At 50.6% G+C, this 23,136-nt stretch overlaps 2 long non-coding RNA genes and 1 other non-coding gene across 4 annotated transcripts; 1 reads left to right on the plus strand and 2 right to left on the minus strand.

The window, feature by feature from the left end:
- Positions 1 to 2,566: 2,566 nt before the first annotated feature.
- LOC147346857 (uncharacterized) lies at positions 2,567 to 4,794 on the minus strand. Its single transcript, XR_015152738.1, has 2 exons — positions 4,466 to 4,794; positions 2,567 to 2,952 (listed from the first exon to the last, which is right to left on the minus strand). It is a non-coding gene; the product is annotated as an uncharacterized LOC147346857 (long non-coding RNA).
- LOC147346858 (uncharacterized) lies at positions 3,643 to 20,071 on the plus strand. 2 transcript variants are annotated; one of them, XR_015152740.1, is made up of 4 exons: positions 3,674 to 3,769; positions 14,578 to 15,708; positions 17,648 to 17,855; positions 19,646 to 20,071. It is a non-coding gene; the product is annotated as an uncharacterized LOC147346858 (long non-coding RNA). The 2 variants fall into 2 exon arrangements; XR_015152739.1 differs by lacking the exons at positions 17,648 to 17,855; positions 19,646 to 20,071 and adding an exon at positions 6,388 to 6,508 and having other exon boundaries at positions 3,643 to 3,769; positions 14,578 to 16,381.
- Positions 19,445 to 19,549, minus strand: LOC147346859 (U6 spliceosomal RNA). The gene has a single exon (XR_015153298.1). It is a non-coding gene; the product is annotated as a U6 spliceosomal RNA (small nuclear RNA).
- Positions 20,072 to 23,136: the final 3,065 nt, after the last annotated feature.

Genomic DNA, 23,136 nt, shown 5'->3' on the forward strand with positions numbered 1-23,136 from the left:
GATGTAAGCATGTGATCGGGGTTAGAAGAGTGGTAATGGGCTCCCGAGGGTGCACACGTGCAAGGCTACATGTGGCTGGCCTGGAAGCATATAAACCGTGTCTCACTGAGGGGGTTCTGTGTGTGCCCTTGTGAGCCCTGGGTGATGGGTGTGGGTGGCAGGGGCAGATGACTGAGTGTGAGGGGTGCTAAGGGCCTTGCGAACAGGCCACCTCCCCCTAAGTGGGTCCCGCCTACAGCTCATTAGCACCTAAGACCTAAATTTACTGCCTCCACTTCCCCACCCACTGGCAGTGACCTCATTAGGCTCCTGCCCCTTCTCAGGTCAATGGGATGAAGGGGAGGGATGACTCCTTAATCTGCAACACAGGATCTCTAGGGGAGGAAGGGAAGTCCTAGGGGCAGGGCAGAGGGGAAACCAGGTACAGACCTTAATATAGTCACAGGGCAAGCCAGGAGGATGTCGGCTCCTATTACACCTTTCTCCTCCTCACCATCATACGACCCAGCTCCTGCTGGCAAGGTGTGGGCGGGTGAGAAACGCAGGTCCTGGGTGGTGCTGGGGGCCGCCCTGCATGCTGCCCTCCTGCACATCCTTAAATGACGCCCTTCTCCCAACCGGTCCTCCTGGCAAAGAGCAGGGTCCGGTTGGCCATTCTGCCTGGCTCTGACCCAGCTCAGCTGGGTGGTCCTGACTCCTCCCAGTGGGCCATGCCAGGAAGTGGGGGAGGGATGGAGAACTCTAGCGCTGACTCTGGGACAGTTGCCAAAGGAACAGGCTCTTCTGACCCATGCCCTCCCCTACTTTCTCCTTCACCCCCCTGATCCATGATCCCCAACTCTGGCACCCCTAAGGGCAGAGCTCTGAGCTGAGAGGTAAGAGCCAGGGTAAGGAGCAGCAGAAGGGCCGGGGCAGCAGCCCCTTCCCGCTACTCCAGGAGAGCAGTGTGTGTGCTGTGAGTCGGGTTCAAGGCAAGATCCTTCCCTAAACCCCTCCTTCGTAGAGACCCCTGAGCCCACACAGATGGCGACACACTTGCACCCCCAGGGAGCCGGAGTCTGATGGAGCTATCATGCCAAATCCCCTCCGTTGAGCGTCCTGTGTGACCTTGGGAAAGTGCTCAACAGCTCGGAGCTTCGGTTTTCTTGTCTGTGAAATGACAACACTGCCACCCGTCCCAAAGATACTTTGTATATGCCTGGCAGAGAGTAAAAGCTACGTGAAAAGATAGCTCTTCTTCTTCAATGTGGGATTTTTGTAGAAGAAATCACAACATTTGGTCTTTAATCTGAGAAACAGATTGCAGTGGGATCTCTGCACACCCATTCCCACCCAGAGATGGGTCAGCTACGGAGGGTCTGGGCTGTCGAGACACTGCAGGGCCTCCCCAGGCTCAAAGTTTATAGTCAAATATCCTGGTAAGTCAGCCACACAAGGGACCCCAGGCCCAAGGACAGCAGTGCAACAGGGGGACAAGGCAGGTTCTGCAGCCACCCACCCCAGAAGATGCTATCCGACGCAGTGACTTCTGGTCATTGACTTCCCGGAAACCCAGTTGAAAAAAAAAAATTATTAATTTGGCTGCACTGGGTCTTAGTTTCAGCATGCGAGGTCTTCAGTCTTCGTTGTGGCATGTGGGTTCTTTAGTTGCAGTAGGAGGGATATTTTTCTTTTAGTTGCAGCATGTGGGATCTAGTTCCCTGACCTGACCTGACCTGTCCCCCTGCATTGGGAGTGTGGAGTCTTAGCCACTGGACCACCAGGGAAGTCCCAACCCAGTTTTTTAAATTTACTTTTTTTTTTAATTGAGGTATAAGATTCATGCCTCACATTAACAAACGTGAAGGGTATTGCTTGGCGAACTTGTGCATGTATGTGTGTATGCCCCTGTGACTACCACCCAGACCTAGCACGGAGTATTTCAGCCCCACGGGAGGCTCCCTCAAGCCCCTCCCAGTCAACACCGTCCCCTCAAGAGAGAGGTGACTGCTCTGACTTGTTTCACCATAGATTGGCTTTGCCTGTTCTTGAACCTCATGCAAAAGGACTCCTGGGGCACTCACTCTTTGTGTCTGGCCCAATTTATTGGACGTGAGGTCTGTGGGGGTCATCCACGTTGTTTCAGCAACTCTAGTTCTTTCTTTTTCATAGCTGAGTAGCCTCCCATTGACCAGCTCTGCCGCAACTGATTGATCTGGTCTGTGGATGGACGTTTGGTTGTTTCCAATATTTAATTCATAACATTAAAGCAGCCACAGCCTCCTTAGACACGTCTTTTGGTGCATATAACCATGGCTGCCCATTCTTGAGAACATATTTTAAAGGGAATGCCTTGTTAAGAACTCCAGGGAGGGAAGGAGGGATGAAACATAATTGCTCTCTTGCCTGGCACCATGAACTTTTTTGCATCCACTGGACCAATCACAGGGGAAGAAGAACAGAGACAGAGCAGCCTCCAAGAGGGACTCTACCCACCTCGTCCCTGCGTCTAGAGCCACCGTGACTGTGTGAATGCATGATTGTGTTCATCTCCTAGGGCAGCCATAACGAACTACCACAGACTTGGTGGCTTAAAACAACACAGATTTATTCTCTCATAATTAAGAAGGCCAGGGAATTCCCTGGTGGCCCAGTGGTTAGGACTTGATACTCTCACTGCCAAGGGCCTGGGTTCAACCCTTGGTTGGGGAACAAAGATCCCCCAAGCTGCTCAGTGCAGCCAAAATAAAAAAAATAAAAGAGGTCACAGTCCCAAATCACCATGCTGGCAGGGCTGGTTGCTTCTGGAGACTCTAGGAAGAGTCGGTTCAGTGCCTCTCTCCCAGCTTCTAGTGGGTGCAGACAGTCCTTGGTGTTCCTCAGCTTGGAGCCACATCACTCCAGTCTCTGCCTCCATCATCGTGTGACCTTCTTCCCTGTGGGTCTCCGTATTTCTGTGTCTACAAGTCTCTCCTAAGAGGACACCAGTCATTGGATTAGGGGCCCACCCTTATCCAGTCAAATCTCATCTTGATTACATCTACAAAGACTTTGTTTCCAACTAAAGTCACCTTTGAAGGGACTGGGGACTAAGATGTCAATATGTCTTTTAGGAGGACAATTCAACCCACAATGGTGATTATGACTCTGCAAGTTTGTGTGTGGTGTACATGAGTGTGTGTGTCAATGTGGGTATGAATAAGTGTAAGGGAGGAGTGAGAGTATATGTGTGAGTGTTTCTGGTTGTGCTTATGTGGCTGTGGACACATGTACAAAAGCATGTATGTATGTGTGCCCTGTGTCCATGGCTTGGACAACCTTCTGGAAGGGCTGAGAAACGTGGCAAGGTAGCGAGATAGCCACAGGCCTGGCTCCACGCTCCCAGCTGGGGCGGCCCCATGAGTCAAGAGGGCGGAAGACTGTGAGAAGCAAGGACAAAGGTGTTTGCTGAGCTGGGTACAGCCCGGGAGGTCGAGGCAGTGGCTCCAGGCAGCAGCGTGGTTCCCAGGTCCTCTTCCAGGAACGTTCCTAGAAGGCCCCTCCACCCAAGCACCCATCCCCAGAACCCCATTTGCCTGGATGGGGCGGTGCAGGCTGACTCATCCCCTCCCTGGGCTGGAAGCCAGCACTCAGCTACCTGTTGGGCCAGTCAAGTAGGGGCGGGGCAGTCAGTCAGCCCCTCCCAGGCCCTGCCCTCAGGCCAATCCGGAGCAGCGCCCCATCAGCCCCAACACATGACCAGGGCTGGACCCCAGGAAGTGAAGAAAGCCAGTGGTGAGCACATGGTCAGGTAAGGCCCCGGATGAAAGCTGCTTTTCTCCCCAGGGCAGCTCTGGTAGGCAAACCCACCACCCAGAGACAGGACATTTGGAGGGTCTCCTCAACAGTTATGTGGGCTGGGGGTCACCTCCTTTAAACTTCCCTACCAAGTTTAAACAGGGTCCTCATTATCCCCATCTTACAGATGCAATCGCTGAGGCCCCAAGGAGTTAGACCATCTGCCTAAGATGCCACACATTTGTTTATATTTGTTGGAACTTTCTTATTCTCTCTGGAAATCCATCCCTGGCCCCCACCGCCAAACTCAGACCACAGCCGCTCCCACTTGCCCACTACATTCCCTTCCCACCCTTCCCCAGGAAGACCCCCGGCCCATGGGGTAGGATCCGTGGAGGGAGAGGGGCTGGTGGTGGTCTCTCATCCCACCTTCCTGGGCTCCTCTCTAGGGTCCCGGTTTTCGTTTTGGTGTGGTGGTGAGCTTGTTGTCTGTGAGGATGTCGGCTGGTTTGTGTGTACACAGGAGAAGGGGATGTGCAGCATACCTCCGGGTGGGTTTGCCTGCCTGGGACACCCGGGGGCATGGCTGCAGGCTGCATCTGCGAGTGTGCCCTGGTGCAGGTGTGTGAGCCGCTGTGGGGGTTCAGAAGAGCCTGCCCCCGACGTGTGTGGGTGTCCACAGGGTGCCGCCCCACCGCTTCCCACTTACCAGGTCACCGCCACCATCCTCGGCAGAGCCCCCGGCCCAGGTGAAAGCCTGATGAAAACCGCCTGTGACTGGGGACAGGCACACCTGAGTCTCAGGCCCAGACCCGCTCACTCAGGAACTCAGGGCTGCGGTGCCCTTGAGCAGGCATCACCCCACCCAGACAGCAGCCGTGTTCTCACCCAATGGGATGGGGCGATTCGGGATGGGGTGGGGGCGGGAGGGAGACCGCAGCATGGCTTCTCCCGCCCCTAGGAGCGCAGGGAGCTCCGGGCTCCCCAGATGAAAGGCTCAGTACCCCAGCGCTCGGTAGACTGTGGCGAGGGGCGGGGGTGGGGGGGGAGAAGGTCGTGCCAGGACTTGGCACAGACTACAAAGTGTGGGGGGCACCCCCCAGCACTCCCGCTGCCGGCTGGCAGGGGGAGGGGCTGTGACGTTCGGTGGCCTCATGCAGCCGGGAGGAAGTAGCTAATTGCTGACCTGATGACTGGGCAGCCTGAGGAGTGGGGTGATGATGCCACTCGCAGAAGCAGGCTCCCGGGATCAAGGAGGGGGCCCTGCAGGGACAGAGCAGGCCAGGCTGTGCTCTGCAAAGGCTGAGGTGGCTGCGGCCAAAGGAGCAGGGGGTGGGGGTGGTTGAGGCTGTGACCGTGGGAAACGGCTTCTCCCAGGCTTCCCTGAGCTTCAAGGGAAAAGAGTTCAGAGGCCCCGGGGGGGACAAGGGGATTTGGGAAGGGGCGACAGTGGGGGTGGAGGGGGAGGAGAGGGTGGCAGAGGCGTCCTCTTGTTTCCCCTCCACCTACGGTCCCCCCACCTTCCCTTCTGTCCCCACCCCCACCTTTGTCCCCTCCCTGGCCCCTGTGGCCCAGGTTGGTGAAGACGGAGATAGAGGTCTCTTTTCACCACAAGACCGCCAGGCACAAGCATCCTACGTGGCCATACCTACCGTGCTGAAGGCCAGAGCATCCAGGAGGTGTATGAGCCATCAGCCGTCCCCAAGGACAGGAACAGAGGGTGCTGTTACAGAGGACAGCACAGGCAAAGGCTGGGTGGTGGGGTTTGTGAGGCTGATGGACGACAGAGGCTTGGCAGCAGTGGTTTTGGGGAGAGAGGAGGGGTGCAGGGCCATTCTGCACTGAGTGCCACCCTGCCCCTTCCTGGCAGAAAACTGTGGGTAACCAGACTCAGATATTCTTCCACACGCTGGGCACAGCTTCTGCTGAGGCAGGGGGGGTCAGGACCAGTTCGAGAGCCACACTGAATAAAGACCCACCCTCCAAGTCCCCAGGTCCTTCAGCTCTAAAGAACCTGCAACCCTTAATGCCAAGAAACAGGACCCATTCAGCTGCAGTTCAGTCCTCTGGGCCCCCAGCGCCCCCTGTAGGCAGGACGCTACACCAGTAGGGGGAGGGGCCTCCACGTGCTGGGAAGAGAAAAGGAGACGAGACTTGCTCTCCAGGAGGTACGAAGACCCCACCTCAGGAACCTGCAGTGGGATAAAGGCACAAACGTTGACCTCAAAGCTCCAATCTGAAATTCAGCCTCTGTCCTCAGGAAGCTTCTACTGTGATGGAAATATACACACTACCATCAGAACTCCATTCAGAAAGGTGAAACACAGCATCTGGCTTCAGAAAACATACCATCCCAGGGTAGAGAGACACACAGCCCCACTGAATTTTTAGGAAGCCCCCAATCTATTGCAGACATATACTAGACATTTCAGTGATTCTAGGGCTGCTAGGAAAATGAATACAAGACGTAAAAAAAAAATGTCCAGTTAAATCTGAATTTCAGATAAACAATGACTTTAGTATAAGTATATCCCATATAATACATGGGGTAGACTTATACTTTAAAAAAGTATTCATTGTTTATTTGCAATTCAAATATAACTGGACGTCCTGTACTGTTATTTGCCAAAGCTGACAACCCCAGATGCCCCCAGTCCGAGGGCAAGAGGACACCCCCACCACACGCACACCCAGACATGGAAATGGAGGTAAACATGTGAGCGAGCTTCCTGCTCCTGGAGTAGTGAAGGAGGTGAGTCCTGGGGCGCCGGCTCGCAGCAGTTTAAAATTCCTTCCAGGCCAGATCCCTAATCCCTCGGTGCACAATGGCAGCCTTCTCCCCCGCCGCCCGCGCCCACGCCCTCCCCCGCGGGGCCGTGGCAGTGCCACCACGGGCCTCTTTAAGCCCCTTTGAAGCCGCCTGAGCCCCGCGCCGCGGGAGGCCCCGCCGCTATGCCAGCTATGCCAGCTATGTCCCCGGCCGCCGCCGGCCACCACCGCTCCCCCATTAATACTGGCTAATCTGGCTAATAAATAAACTCCCCTCCCAGCCTCAGCCCCCTGCTCGCTCCCCTCTAGCTCCCCTAGAATTGACTTCAGGGCTCTGCTGGAACACACGTCCTCAACTCCCTTCTCCCACTCCCTTCCTGATGTTTCTGACTTTTTTTTCCTCTCACTGGCCGGACTCTGGCCGAATTCGGGGGACCTCTGCCTCGCGCGATGCATCAGTATCTCCTTCAGTCCACCTGCGCGCAGGGAGCCTGCCACATGGCTGGGTGCAGGGGACCGGACTCGAAGCTGGGGAAAGAGCCGCAGGACCTAGGAGCGCCCCCTGGAGGGGGGACGAGGCTCTGCCCACGCCCCTCGCTGCCCCGCCCCCAGACCCCGCCCACTGTGTCCTCGGAAGTGGGGAAGCTCCTCCAGCAGCCCCGAACAGGTGGCTCCTAGCCCGGGGAAAGTGCCGGCCCCTCCCCGGGCAGGAGTCCCTTCTCCGCAGCCTTTGTCGTCCCCTGCGTCCCAACCCGCGCTTCCGCGAGTCTGACTCAGAGCCGAGCCCGCATCGTTTCACCTCCTCCAACACACCCGCAGCGCGCGGGAAAATTACAGTATTTCAGCGGCACTGCTAATGTGCTCTAATTACCCACCGCCGCTCTCTTCCGCGGCTCTCAGTGGCATTGGGCCAACGCGCCATAATTAGGCCGTCCCTCCCCGGTCCTGGAACACCGCCGTCACCTGTCCCCTGTCCCTCGCCCCCTGTCCCCAGGGGTGCTCGCCTCGGCCCCTCCCGCAGCCTCCTGCCGTCCTCCGGGACTGCACCTTGGTCCCAGGAGAGAGTTAGGAGACCCCACCTGGGATGGGGAGTGGGGAGGTGCAGGACTTGGAGACCTGACCCCAGGCCTGAAGGGGGCCCTCCCCTTCTGTAAGGCTACAGTCTTTGAGATCTCTGCTGGAAGGGACTGGGAGAGTGGGGAATGGGGCAGGACTCTCTCCATTGAGGTCTATTGGAAAGTTAACTGTTTGGGGCGGGGGTGGTTAGGGCGCCTGGGCAATAGTATCCCATTTTGCACATGAGGCTCAGAGAAGTAAGGCTCTTAGGGAAGGCCACCCAGCCAGAACTTCCAGATCAGCTCATTTAAAGAGTCGGACAGGCTCCTTCTCCTAACAGGGGAATTACATTTCTGTGAAGAAAGATGATATCCCCATCACAGACTGGGAGTATTGGCAGCCGACCAGCTGTGGCCTGTTGGTTGCAAGTGAGCTGGTGATGAGTGGCTCAAGTCTTTCATCCCAGGAAGGGTGGGAGGAGGCCCTGAAGACACAGAACCCAAGCCTGGTGGCCAGGACTTGAGGGGAGCAACTTGGCTGTCAGCCTCTTCATCCAAACCAGCTCAAAACTCTCTTCTATCAGGAACTCTTTCCTGATGCCCAGGGGTTGCAAACTCATGGCCTTGGGCCAAGTTTAATCTTTAGTGAGATTTTGTTTGGCCTTCAGTGTGTATGTGGTTTTTATATTGAATGTAAGATCCTATGACAGTGCAGGCTGCCCTCCTCATTGGCAGAGACAAGTGTGGCCAGATTAAGTCCCCAAAGGCATTTGAGCTCTTGGCTTAGATCAGCCCACCTGGCCTAAGCCTTCACGTTTTCCCTCATCTTCTAGGATCTCAGTCTGCACTGCTGCCCCTTTGTAACTTTTGCATGTTTCTCCATAAGCATGCCGAGATGAGTGTCCCTCCAGCCCCCTCTTTAGGCTCCCCACAGGTGGTGACTGCCTATATTTCTGAGAACCCCTCTGGCAGCCCCTTTTTTCATCTTGCATATCAGTCTCTGCCCTGGGCAGGCGCCACGTCTTTTCCAGCAGGGGTGACGTGGTATTTTTCTGCCATCAGATTACAGGCTGCTTGAGGGCAGGATATTGACTCAGACTGGGATCTCACTGAGGGCTAAATGAATGGGTGTGGGAGTAGCACCCTCTATCATAGGGAGCTCCCTGAGGGCAGGGCCATGTCTCCCCTCAATCTAGAGCTCTTTGAAGGCATTGGATTTTCCCCTCAGATGAGGCTTTTGCACCCCATCCAACCCCTCTGGCTCTCAGCTGCTCCCAGGCATTCCTCCCAGGACACCGTTTGTCATGCTTTGATGAATGAAACCTACTAAGAATAACTCAGTCCTTGTAGTCTCTAAAGGACAGGGGTGTTGGGGGCGGCGGGGGAGCCAAGACTGGTGATTGTGAGGGGCTAGAGAAGGAGGATGAACACAACTATTCATTCAGTAGCATTTTCGCAGGTGCCCATCATCCACTGGGAAGAGACTCAGGGTGGGGGTGCCACAAGCCCCCATGGCACCCCCCTACGGTGCCATTCCTGCTGTTGCCAGTAGGGGGAGGTTCCACAGGACTCCTGAGATGGAAATGCCAGCCCCCTTCTTCCCAGCCCCGAAGTCATCACATCAGTGCCACCCAGCCCCCTCTATGCCTGCCACCAGCTTCCTCTGCCTGGAAGTCAGGTGCTTGGGGTGAAGGGCGGCTTCCACTAGGACAGGCATTGTGGCGGGGGGTGCCTTCATCTTCCTGAGGAGGACTGTCAGAGTGATCACCGTGGGGTGGGGGGGTAGGGAATGGAGAAGCAGTCTCAGAATGACAGGAGGGCATTTGGTGGTGGTGGTGTTTTTTTTTAGATAAGTTATTTATTAGTGGTGTTTTAACTTAGGGATGGGGCATGACTGACCCAGAAGATGAACCCCTGTCCCCGCCCCCACTCCACTCTTCCTTCCTCATCCCGCCCCTTTCCACTCCCAGACCTCAAGCCTCCAGTTCAGAACTGAGCGACCTTTCCAGGGCAACTGTTCTCCCAGGCACTTCACAAGGGGCCCGAGGGGTGGAGAGGCTGTGACCTTAACGCGCTTCTTTGGACGAGGCCTTCCTGGCACTTGGCCCCCACCTGCCACCTCCTGAGAGGGACATTTCGGCCTGGTCTTGGCAAAAACACCAGCCTCTGAGCCAGGCAGCCTGGTATGGTACCAGCCCTGCCGACTCCACTGTGACCTTGAGAAGTCCTTTGCTCCCTGGGCCTCAGTTTCCCCATACCTAAAATGAGTTTGCTCTAGGTTTCATGCTTTTCAAAACTTTCTTTTTAAAAAATAATGGATCCTATTACTTACATAGTAACTTATGTGGAGTCTCCACTGGTAACATCGAAAAAGTTTGGAGTTCTGGGGTCAGAACAGGAGTGGGGGTCCAGAGCCCCAGGGTTCAATCCATCACACACATGTCCACCACAGGTGCACACACAGACACACACGTGTGCATGTAGAATGGCTCCAGGGCACTCCACAGAGCACACTTTACAAACCTCTGAACCCTGAAATCCCCTGAACAAACATTCTGGGGCCCTGCCACATCTGGGAGCTCCAGAACTGGGGACGAGGCTGGGAATGGGGGCCAGCCCGGTGTAGGGAGCAGGGCTGAGAGGTCCCAAGGTGGGGGTCGGGTTGGGGGCAGAGCCAGTAGGGGGAGTCCTTGTGATACCACGTAACACCACTGAGGCTGGGCAAGGGCCTAAGTCCAAAGCTGGGTTCATGCAAACCCTCTGAGCCAGATTCAAGTAGGCTTGTCTGGTGCTGGGTCCCCTCAGCTGAGGGGAGAAGAGGACTGGTAGGGACTGAGTGCCCTCCCAAGCAGGAGGGGCAGCAGGCATAGGAGGAGGGGGAAGCCTCTGGCAGCCTTTCTCTGGAATCCCTCTTGCCAGGCCCAGGATGAGGGCCAGAGTGGCATGGTGGGGGCTGAGCCCCAGGGAGCCCCAGTAGGGTAGCATTCCCCACTATAGGAGACACAAGGAGCCTCCCAGCACCCCCAAAGCTGAAAGTCTGAGGATTTGGTGACCAGCAAGAATGCAGTGGGGAGCAGACCTGTCAGGCTCTGGAGACAGGAGAACGAGGAGATAAGCAGATACCACACAGGGAAGGAAATGGCACGATAAGAGGCAGGACTGGGCCTGGGGCCCTGGCTTAGGGCAGTGGGGAGGGTTCCTGCAAAGTGGGGAAACAGCAGAAGCAGCCCAGTTCCTCCTTGCTGGCAGATGGACTGTGCTCAGGACTCACCAGGTAAAGTAGGTGCTGCCCCCTCCCTGATACCCCAGGCAGTCCTGGAGTGTCCATGTTCCTGATTTCCCCCAGAGAGCACGTGGGGGGAACACAGAAGTCTCCCCAGGTCCACCTCCCTGGGATTTATGATGCGGGATGGGGCAGAGCCACCTCCAAGCTACCTCCCCATCCTCTATCCCAACTACACACACACACACACACACACACACACTGACATTTGTCCCCTAGAGACTTCACAGCCTGAGCCCTGGAAACTCCAGGATCACTGCTATGTGCCAGGCATGGCTCTGGACACTGTGGGTTCCAGGAACAGAAGAGTCAGCCTAGGTCTTTGCCCTCGTGGTGCACATGTTTTAGGGAGTGAGTGACAACAAGGCACAAAGGAATCAAGTTCAGGTCGCGAGGAGACAACCATGGGAGCAGAATGCTGGGTGGCTGGGGCTGTTTAGATAGTGTCATCAAAGAATGTCTCCGTGAGGAGGTGACATTCCAGTAGAGACCTGAGCTGCAAGAAGCCAGCTGTGCTTTGGGGCCAAAGGACTTGAAAATGTATGATATTTTTAAACAGAAAAGAACATGTACCCATAAACGTTCAAGGGCAGGGACATGAAGAGCATCTGTAAAATGTCCGGCACAGTGACAGGAAATTCACATTCATCATCTACTTCCCTCTTCCAAACCCTGGTGTCAAATAGTATTATTTTCATTTTACAGATAAAAAATATGAAGCCCACAGAGATCATTCATTTACAAAGATGTATTGAGTTTTAGTCTCTAAAAACCCTATAATAAATTCCTCGTGGGGTGTACCATCTTAGATTCTACAGCCTGAGAGCAGAGAGGAAGATCTGGGAGGGCTTCCTGTAGGAGGAGTCCATGTCTATGCTGAGTCTGAACAGATGAGGAGGGGATGACAGGGGAAGTGAGGGGGTGAGGAGGGAGCCAGTGGGTGGCTCCAGTGGCAAAGATGCTGTGGGCAGAGTAAAAGACTGAGGAGGGGGTCCTGCCCAGCTGCCTGGTCAGCAATGTGAGGGGCTGGGGTGGTGAATAAGGAGCCCGCATGCAGGGAAGGGGGCCGGGGGGAAATGGGCCACGGGTTGTGGCTGTTGGGCAAGGCTGGTCAGGTGTGGCCTCTTCCAAGGCTCTGGTGACCTGGCCCCCGTGAGTGACGATGTTACTAATGGTAAAGAGTGGTGCCAGCCAGTGACAAGAAAACTCACAGGCTCACACACTCCTCACATGCAGACAGACAAGTGCCTGCCACACACACAAACACACGTGCAGCTGGTCTGTATTGACAAGGGTCTGCAGAAGGCACAGATACATGCGCACACATGCACGCGGAAGAAAGTGCATTTTTATTCCTTCCAGCAGTGCCGTACATGTGGTGCTGAATAATATGGTGAGGCCAGGAGAGAGGCGTCTTGGGAGCAGCTCACCCCTGACTCCTCATCTCCCAGCTTTCCCAAGGAAGCCACCGTCCGGAACCCACTTTGGGCCACTTTCCCAGAGGATGACCCCTCGACAGGAGTCTATCCTGAGGTCGAGGGCCCCTCCAACAGCTTCCTCCTCAGAGTAGAGTGTGGGGTTGGGAAGGAGGAACCTGACCCCTGGCCAATGACCTGGTCTGCAGAGTCTAGGGGCGGGCAGAGGGCAGCACCTTGACTCTGAATCCCCTACCCTGGCAAGTTCAGAAGCCTGAGACATGTGCCCAGCCCGTGCCTAGGTGTACTCGCACCCCGTGGGCTTCCTAAGAGCAGGGACCACGTGTTACCTGCCACTATCGCACCCCTCCCACACAGAGGGCACCCAGCGCCGGGGCCATGGCTGGCAGAGCTGGGACGGGAAGGGGCACTCTGCTCAGGGAGACAGAGATGGAGCACCTCCTAGCAGGGTGCAGTAGCAGCTAGACAGGAATTGGGAAGAGTACGCAGCCGCCTGGGACCCCCAAGGCTGGGACCAGGTTGGACGGGTCTTTCATCTATGTGCGGCATCTGCCCTGTCTCTGGCAGCCCTGTCGTGGCTGATGACCCATCAGTGATTCACTGCCAGCTGTGGGCACGAAACGGAGAAAGTGACCCCCAGCTGAGCTCATGCACTCACAATTAGCCCTCTACACCCCCTCACCACGGCAGCCTCCTGGCCTCCACGCACGCACATCCCAGGCTGCCCTTTCCCAACCACAGTGTGCCTCCTGCTGCTTATTTTAGCCTGATGAAACCTCTTAAAATGTCAGAGCAGGAACCGAGCTCCAGATCATGCAGTTCAACCCCTTCATTCAACCGGTGAGAAAATGGCGATTCAGGGAGAGTGAGTGACGTGTCTCAGGTCACAGAGCTAATTGGTGGTATGACCAGAAATTGACTGCAGGCTTTGGGGGGGTCCCAATCCGGCCATTCTAAACTTTGGGCGGATGGGGTGGGAATGCAGTCTGCTTCAGGCAGCCCGTTGCCAGTCTTCTGGAGCCTCTGGAACCAGCATGCCTGGATTTGAGCCCCAGTTTGCCAGTTATCACCTGGGAGACTATAGGCAAGTTACCTAGACTCTCCATACCTCTGTTTTCCCATCTGTAAAATGGATCTAACAATGGTACCTACTCCCAGGTTAATGTGAAGATTGATTCAGTTAATATCTCTGAATTGCTGAGTGCAGTGTCAGGCACAGAATTAGTACTCAGAAAATATTAGCTAACTTGGCTGAGTGCCTACTGCTTGGAGTCACCAAGAATTGGTCCTTACTGTGGAAAGTCCAAAATCTTGGTTTTATCAGCTGGCCCAAGGGTGAGCAGATCCCAGGAGGCTGGCTGTGTCGAAAGACTTGCAGCAAACTGATGGATGTGTTACCATGGGGACAGGGGTTGCTGTCAGAAGGACCGTGGTGGCCACAGTGGCTGCCTCCCACTCTGGCAGCCACCCCCTGAGATCTAAAGATTGCAGACTTCACAATCCGGGGCAGCTGGAGATTCGCAGGACTGTTCAAGCTGGGTGAGGCCGAAGGAATGCCCTTTTGAACTCAGGAATGGGCCTCCGTTCCTCTGCAAAATAGTTAGAGGCTATGATGGTTGTGTGCATGAGATCAGGGGCTGTGGTACCTTTCCAGCTCTCCCCCTCCCTGACCCTCTTGAGGCTAGTCGCCTCCGTTCAGAGCAGTCTTGCCGGGTCCCAGTTGGATAAATATTGACAAATTCTTCTCCTTCCACGTTCTTCCTTTATCAGTCACCAAAGCCCTAACACCTCACACCGGATGAACTATGATCCCAGAACACGTATGAGGTTGGGATGGTCTCATTCCAGCCCCAGAAATGCTTGTTGAATGGATAACTCGGTGAATCAATGAATGGAGCCATTCCCAGAACCTCCTGAAAACTCACCCTGAGCTTTCAACATTGGGCAACTCTCCGCGGAGCCCCAGCCATGCGCTCCATCTGAGGAAAGGCTTTCCTGCAGCTGTCTCAGCCATCCTTACCACCTCTCATCTCCCACTAACATGGCAACCTTTCTCTGCCTCCATGCTGCCCCCACCACCCAGTCTAGACAATTCCGTGTGTCTGCAGCCTCCCCCAGCAGGAGTGCTGCTGTTACAGCCATAGTCACTGCCCACGTGGTGAGTGGTCGGGCTCTAGCCCTCTCCTGCTCCCCACGTCACAGCTGTCCCCTGTTCACCCCACCCAACCTCCTATAATGGCCTGTGTAAGAACACTGACTTTTTCACTTGCTGTTCCAGGTCCACTGAGAGCCCACGATGCCAGCCAAGCCTGAACCAAGTCCTGGCCCTGCCAGCCCCATAGAGTCCTGTGGGTGACCCATTCTTTATTGGGAGCGTTACCTACTGTCTGGATGCCAGCCATCAGGGAAGACTGAAACCCCTCAGATCAGGAGTCCAGCCTGAGCTGGCAAGGAGTTTGTGCCCCTTTGGAGGCTGGAATGCTGGACCCCAGTTCCATCCTCAGGTGCCAGGACGTGGCCTGAGCATTGTCTCCAGTCTGGTTCCAGCTTTTCCCCCATCATTGACCCACTGCCCAGACCTCTGCATGGTTCCTGGCTACCGAGATCTCTTCACAGCAACCAAAGAGTATCTGAGCTTAGAAGATCCTAAGGAATCGCCCAGTCTGGTGGAGATGCTCTAGAGTATTCAAAAACATAATCGTCTTTTTCACTGGAACAATTATTAGGGGTGTTTCTGCACTGGGTGCTGTGGGATAGAGAAGCTAAATGTCCCACAGTGCACAAGGCAATCTGCACAGTGACAATGGCACCTCTTCCTTCGCTGGATAAACAGTGATTCTAGTCAAAAGTGCTTAACTGTGTAGTTGTAGTAACTAAGAGCTGCGGAGGATAAGGGACTGGCCCAGGATTACATGCGCATTTGTCTTATAGACAATCCCAAGAGGGGAACCCAGGCCTTCTCCCTCTTGAGAATATCAGTGTCATCTGTTCAATATTCCACCAGCAGTCACCAAGTTTGAGGCACTGTGGGAGAGTCAAAGACTAAAGTGAGACCCATGCAATGACTTCACAGAGGTGTCATTTGAGCAGAGGCTTAGAAGTTGGCTCATGGACTGGTGGCTCAGAGAGTAAAGAATTTGCCTACAATGCAGGAGACCTGGGTTCGATCCCTGGGTCAGAAAGATCCCCTGGAGAAAAGGAATGGCTACCCAATCCAGTATCCTTGCCTGGAGAATTCCATGGACAGAGGAGCCTGGAGAACCACAGTCCATGTGACCACACAGTCAGACATGACTGAGGGACTAACACTTCCACTTCCATGGACCTGTGACTTCTGAAAGTTGGGGAGAGCATAACAGGAAATGATGGGACATGAGGACAGGTGCCCAGGAGTGAAGGTCGATGAGAAGTGAGCACAGACTTTGGGGAGAAAGCAGAGGAGAATGGGGAGGAGTTGGAAGGTGAATTGAGACTAGAGCACAGAGGACTTTGCATGTCAGTTGAGGGTTAGAATTTTCTGCTACAGGCAATAGGAAGCCACTGTGATATCAGAGTAGAAGGTGGGCAGTGGTGAGCACTCTGCTTCATAGCAAGTTTCCTGAGACTGCCTATGGAGAAGCAATGGGAGGGAAATTATAGGGGCAGGAAATTGCGGTCTGAACATTCCTCAAGAAAGACACACATGATGTCATGAATGAGAACAGGATCAAGGGAATGGGGTGAGAGAATGGAGACCACCTCAGAGCCAAGCCACACTGCAGGATTGGCCATGTCCTTAGCATTTAAACCAGGGATATTATCTGAGTTTGGGTTCCCTCGGAAGTAGACCCTAGGAAAAGGACTTGAGAGAATTCCCTGGTGGTCCTGTGGTTGGGAGTCCGTGCTTCCGCTGCAGGGGGCACAGGTTCGATCTCTGGTCAGTGAACTAAGATCCCACATGCCACTCAGAGCAGAAAAAAAAAAAAGAGGAAGAAGACAAAGCATTTGAAAATAGTTTATCTGGGAGATGATCTCAAAGATAAACAGTAGGGGAATGGAGAAATCAGGCAGGAAAAGGAGGATAGCAAAAAAAAAAAAAAAAATGTGTTACATCAAGCCAATTACCCCTGTGGGCAACTGAAGATCAGTCTTGCTGGAAACCTCTGAGAAAACAGTAGAGAACACACACTTCTGTGTTAATCCTTAAAGGGCAAAGGAGCTGGGAGTATTTATCCACTGACTCACACCAGTCATTCTTTGAGGGGTTGCTCCTGGGAGCATTAACTCTGGCACTTCTGGAATGCTCCACATGCAGGAGCAGGCTTTACAGCCAGAGAAAGTCCTCAGGTATAATCTCAGGTGCTTGCAGTTGGAAGCTACCAGGTAGCTGTGTAGGAAAACGGTGAGTACCTGTAAGATGGGGCAAGGCATTGATTGTATCTGCAACACACATTCTTTACATGCAAGTGACATGGGTTAGCCAAGACAGCTCCCTGTCTAAAAGTGACTCCATAAGTGAACTAGGTAGAATCTTTCTTTCTTTCTTTTTTTTTTTTTTTGGCTGCATCATGTGGCAGGCATGTGGGATCTTAGTTTCTCCACCAAGAATCGAACCCACGCCTCCCTGCATTAAAAGTTCAGAGTCTTAACCACTGACCACCAAGCAAGTCCTAGGTAGGATATTTCTGAGAGAGGACATTGACTGATGAAATGCTTGGCTTCTGTGACCCCAGGAAGGCAGAGAAGGAATCTGAAGTATAATAATCGGTTCTATTAATTTACTTTATGTTTTGATGCCAAGTTATCAAGTGCCACCGCCACTGCCGCTAAGTCGCTTCAGTCATGTCCGACTCTGTGCGACCCCATAGACAGCAGCCCACCAGGCTCCCCCGTCCCTGGGATTCTCCAGGCAAGGACACTGGAGTGGGTTGCCATTTCCTTCTCCAATGCATGAAAGTGAAAAGTCAAAGTGAAGTCGCTCAGTCGTGTCCAACTCTTAGCGACCCCATGGACTGCAGCCTACCAGGCTCCTCCATCCATGGGATTTTCCAGGCAAGAGTACTGGAGTAGGGTGCCATCGCCTTCTGCGTATATCACATGAAGTAACTCTATACCTAGTAATGCTTTAAAATCTAATCTTATTTTGACATAGTTACACTAGCCTTTTGCTTTTGTAAGTGTTGTATGTTATACCTTTTTCTTTGTATTTCAGGTAACTCTATGTAAACAGTGTATAGTTGAATCTTGTTCTTATCCAAAATAAGTCTGAAAGTCTTTGCCTTTGAATAGGAAAGTTTTACATATAATAAAATTATCTTTATCTTTAGGTTTAAAATCTACTGTTTTTCTCTTTCCTTTCCTTTCCCAAGGACATCCAACCAGTCCATTGTGAAGGAGATCAGCCCTGGGATTTCTTTGGGAGGACTGATGCTAAAGCTGAAACTCCAGTACTTTGGCCACCTCATGCGAAGAGTTGACTCATTGGAAAAGACTCTGATGCTGGGAGGGATTGGGGGCAGGAGGAGAAGGGGACGACAGAGGATGAGATGGCTGGATGGCATCACTGACTCTATGGACGTGAGTCTGAGTGAACTCCGGGAGTTGGTGATGGACAGGGAGGCCTGGCGTGCTGCGATTCATGGGGTCGCAAAGAGTCGGACACGACTGAGCGACTGATCTGATCTGATCTGATCTGATTTTTCCCTTTTTTTATCTTGCCTTCTATATGTTCTATCCACTCTATGTTTCCTCTCCCCTTTCTTTGCATCTGTTATTTCATCCGGTTACCTTCCTCTATTATTTCGTAAAGTTATTTACTCTTTTACAATGTCTTAGTAGTCACCCAGAGATGACAGCATGTATTCTTAACAAATCCTGCCAAGTCGCTTCAGTCGTGTCCGACTCTGTGCGACCCCATGGACTGCAGCCTACCAGGCTTCTCCATCCCTGGGATTCTCCAGGCAAGAACACTGGAGTGGGTTGCCATTTCCTTCTCCATAACAAATCTTAATATTAACTGATTCTTTTACTCTCTTCCCTTAAAATATAGGCAAAGACCTTGGGGCTTTAACTCCCCACAAACACTATCATATTATTTTTCTATACAACCAGTATTATTTGATATTTACTCACATATTTGCCATTTTCATTGGTCTTGATTCCTTTCTGCATCTCTGACCTCCCATTTGGGTTTATTTTCCTAATAATCCCAATAGAAAATTTCCCAATAGGAAATATTTCCCAATAGAAAATATTCTATTAATGTGGGCCCACTGGTGACTAATTCTTGTGATTTTTATTAGACTGAAATGTATCTATTTCTTCTTTACTTGAATTTTTTTTTCTGGGTATTGAAAAAAAAGTTGGTGGTTATTTTCCATCAGCCCTCTAAAGAATCCCACTGTCTTTTGGCCTCTGCTCTTTTCCATTAAGAAATCAGTTGTATATCCAATCTGTTATCTCTTTGAACATAATCTCTGCTTTTCTCTGTTTTTTTTTTTAATTAATTTATTTTTTATTGAAGGATAATTGTTTTACAGAATTTTGCTGTTTTCTGTCAAACCTCAACATGAATCAGCCATAGGTATACATATATCCCCTCCCTTTTGAAGCTCCCTTCCATCTCCCTCCCCACCCCACTCTCCTAGATTGATACAGAGCCCCTGTTTGAGTTTCCTGAGCCAAACAGCAAATTCCCATTGGCTATCTATTTTACATATGGTAATGTGAGTTTCCATGTTACTTTCTCCATACATTTCACCCTCTCCTCCCCTCTCCCCATGTCCATAAGTCTATTCTCTATGTCTGTTTCTCCATTGTTGCCTTGTAAATAAATTCTTCAGTACCATTTTTCTAGATTCTGTATTTATGTGTTAGAATACAGTATTTATCTTTCTCTTTCTGACTCACTTCACTCTGTGTAATAGGTTCGAGGTTCATCCACCTCATTAGAACTGACTCACATGTGTTCCTTTCTATGGCTGAGTAACATTCCATTGTGTATATTTACCACAACTTCTTTATCCATTCATCTGTCGTTGGACATCTAGGTTGCTTCCATGTTCTAACTATTGTAAATAGTGCTGCAATGAACAATGGGATACATGTGTCTCTTTCAATTTTGGTTTCCTCAAGGTATATGCCTAGGAGTGAGATTGCTGGGTAGTAAAAATATGGAACACTTCATGAATTTGTGTGTCATCCTTGTGCAGAGACCATGCTAATCTTCTCTGTATTGTTCCAATTTTAGCGTGTGCTGCCGAAGCGAGCACTGCTTCTCTCTGTTTTCAAGATCTTCTCCTTATCTTTAATTTTCAGCTTTTAGTTTTATCTAATAGTAAAAATGTACTTTCATTTTACTCATATAGGCATAGGTAAGACTCTTGAGAGTCCCTTGGACTGCAAGGAGATCCAACCAGTCTATTCTGAAGGCGATCAGCCCTGGGATTTCTTTGGAAGGAATGATGCTAAAGCTGAAACTCTAGTACTTTGGCCACCTCATGCGAAGAGTTGACTCATTGGAAAAGACTGATGCTGGGAGGGATTGGGGGCAGGAGGAGAAGGGGACGACAGAGGATGAGATGGCTGGATGGCATCACCGACTCGATGGACGTGAGTCTAAGTGAACTCCGGGAGTTGGTGATGGACAGGAAGGCCTGGCATGCTGCGATTCATGGGGTCCCAAAGAGTCGGACACGACTGAGCGACTAATCTGATCTGATCTGATATATCCCTTCTGCTTATCCTGATTTAGGCTCTCAGAGTGTACTGAATAAATGGATTGGTGTCTTTTATCGGTTTTTGAAAGCTCTCAGCCATTATCCCTTCATATCTTGCTTCTATCCCAGTCTCTTGAGCTTTTTCACTGTTTCTTCTAGTCTAATAGACTGTTGTCTATATTTCTATCCTTTTACCTTCCCATGCTTCATTCGAGATATTTTTTTCTCATCTAACTTCTAAGTAACTAATTCTTTATCAGCTGTGTCTAGTCTGCTATTAAACCTATCCTTTGAATTCTTAGTATCAGTTTTAGAATTTCCATTTTGGAAAAAAATAGTTTCAATTCTCTGCCAAAATTCTTTTTTTTCCCCCAGTTTTATTGAGATATAAGGACATGCAGCACTGTGTATGTTTAAAGTGTAAAGCATAATGCTTTGACTTACATAAATCATGAAATGATAATCTTAATAAGTTTTCTGAACATCCATCATCTCATATGAATGCAAAATTAACAGAATAGAAAAAATTTTTTTCTTGTGATATGAATTCCCAGCATTTACTCTTTTAATAATTTTCATGTATAACACACAGCAGTGTTAATTATATACATTTATCAAGTTATACATTATATCCCTAATACTTTTTTTGTTTTATAACTAAAAGTTTGTACCTTTTGACTGCCTACATCCAAATCCACCTACCCCCACTCCCTGCCTCTGCTAACCACAAATCCGGTCTCTTTTTCTATAATTGTTTGCTTTTGAAGTATAATTGACCTACAACACTAGGTTAGCTCCTGTTACACAACATGGCGATTTGGTATTTCTATACACTTCAAAATGATCGCCATGATAAGTTTAGTCATGACACATCATCATACAAGAATATTACATAGATACTGACTCTATTCCCCACACTGTGCATTTACCCATAATGCATTTATTTTGCAACTGGACGTTTGTACGTCTTAATCCCCCCCAGCTGTTTATTTCCCTTCCTGTCCCCTCACCTCTGGCCTCTTTGTTCTCTGTGTCTATAACTGTATCTATAACTCTGTATCTATAACTATTCCGGTTTGTTTTATTTGTCCATTTGTTAAATTTTTTAGATTCCACTAGTGAAATCATGCAGTATTTGTCTTTGTCGGACTTGTTTCACTTAGCATAATGCACTCTAGGTCCATCCACGGTGTCACAAATGGCCAGATTTTATTCTTTTTATGGCTGAGCAATATTCCATTTTATATCTCTCTCTCACATTTTCTTTACCCATTCATCTACTAACAGGCCCTTGAGTTGCTTCCATATCTTGGCTATTATAAATAACATTGCAATGATCATAAGGGTGCATATATCTTTCTAATCAGTGTTTTGTTTTCTTCAGATAAATATCCAAGAGTGGAATTGCTGGATAATATAGTAGTCCTGTTTTTTAATTTTTTGAAATGTCTCCATACTGTTTTCCACAATGGCTACACCAATTTATATTCCCACCAAGTTTGCCAAGCATTCCCTTTTCTCCACATCCTTGGCAATCTGCCAAATTCTTAATTATGTCTTATCTCCTCGATCATGCTAAGCATTTTTTTTCCATACCATGGGGCTTGCATGATCTGAGCTCCTCTACCAAGTTGTTAACTCAGGCCCCAGCAGTGAAAGCACCAAGACCTAACCACTGGACCACCAGGGAATTCCCTATATTTTTTTATTTTAAATCTGCATGCATAACTCCAACATCTAGAGAGGTTGTTATATATGTTTTTCTTATATACTATATATTTGTATTGTTTCATCATGTTTCTCATTTTTGGTTTTTAGGTTTTGAGAGGAGTCTTGTTTGGGGGGGGGGGGTTGTGAGATTTTGTTTTGTGTGTGTGTGCCCTGGACATTGTCTCTGCAAAATCATTTGTAGAAATTATCTAACCCCAGAATGATAACTTCTTCCAGAGAGGATTTACAAGAGCCTGAAGGCACTGGCAGTCCTGGATCACCTTAATCCAATTTTAGGAACTAGGATGAGTCCGAGCTGAGCTGCAACCCCTGTTAGAACTTGTCTACTCCCAGCTCATCCTTCCTCCTCAGATACAGCCATTTAGGGTCCCAATTCAAAGCAAGGCGGGCGAGGGGGATCCCCAAACACTTCTCTTGATAGGCCTGTCTCTTACCACCCAGGATGCACTCAAGAGCATTGATCAACCTTGCAGCATCTTAGCTGTTTCCTTCCTTCCCAAAGGAAAAGCATTTCTGAAACCAGGAATACCCCCCTCATCTTCACATCTCAACCCAATAATTCTCTATGGCCTTATTGATCTTACTGGCACTTGGATGCTTTAAACAGTCTGTTGTCTTGTGTTTTCATGTATATATACCCATGTGTATATATATATGGTGGTGGTTTAGTTGCTAAGTTGTGTCTGACTCTTGCAACCCCATGGACTGTAGCCTGCCAAGCTCCTCTGTCCATGGAATTTTCCAGGCAAGAATACTGGAGCGGATTGCCATTTCCTTCTCCAGGCGATCTTCCTGACTCAGGAATCGAATCCAGGTCTCCTGCATTGCAGGCAGATTCTTTACCAACTGAGCTATGAGGGAAGCTCATATATACATACATACATATATACATACATATATATATATATATGAAGAAGGCAATGGCACCCCACTCCAGTCCTCTTGCCTGGAAAATCCCATGGACGGAGGAGCCTGGTAGGCTGCAGTCCATGGGGTCGTGAAGAGTCGGACACAACTGAGCAACTTCACTTTCACTTTTCACTTTCATGCATTGGAGAAGGAAATGGCAACCCCCTCCAGTGTCCTTGCCTGGAGAATCCCAGGGACGGGGGAGCCTGGTGGGCTGCCATCTATGGGGTCGCACAGAGTCGGACACGACTGAAGCGACTTAGCAGCAGCATATATATATATATATATATATATAACATTTACATATATTTCTTTTTTCTCTAATTACCTTCAGCAATAAGGTTAATCCACATTTCCTAGTCTCCTGTTTCTGAAATCAAGCACCATGATGTATAGGAAACTTCTGAGACATTTGCAACAGCATTAAAAAAGTGTGTGTGTGTGTGTGTTTTTTAAGCCAACAGTTTGCACAACACAGATTAGCATGTTATGAATTGTCA

This window comes from Bos grunniens, chromosome 23 (genome assembly GCF_055505025.1).
Source record: "Bos grunniens cultivar Pamir isolate PY7600 chromosome 23, Bosgru_T2T1.0, whole genome shotgun sequence".
NCBI lineage: Eukaryota > Metazoa > Chordata > Mammalia > Artiodactyla > Bovidae > Bos > Bos grunniens.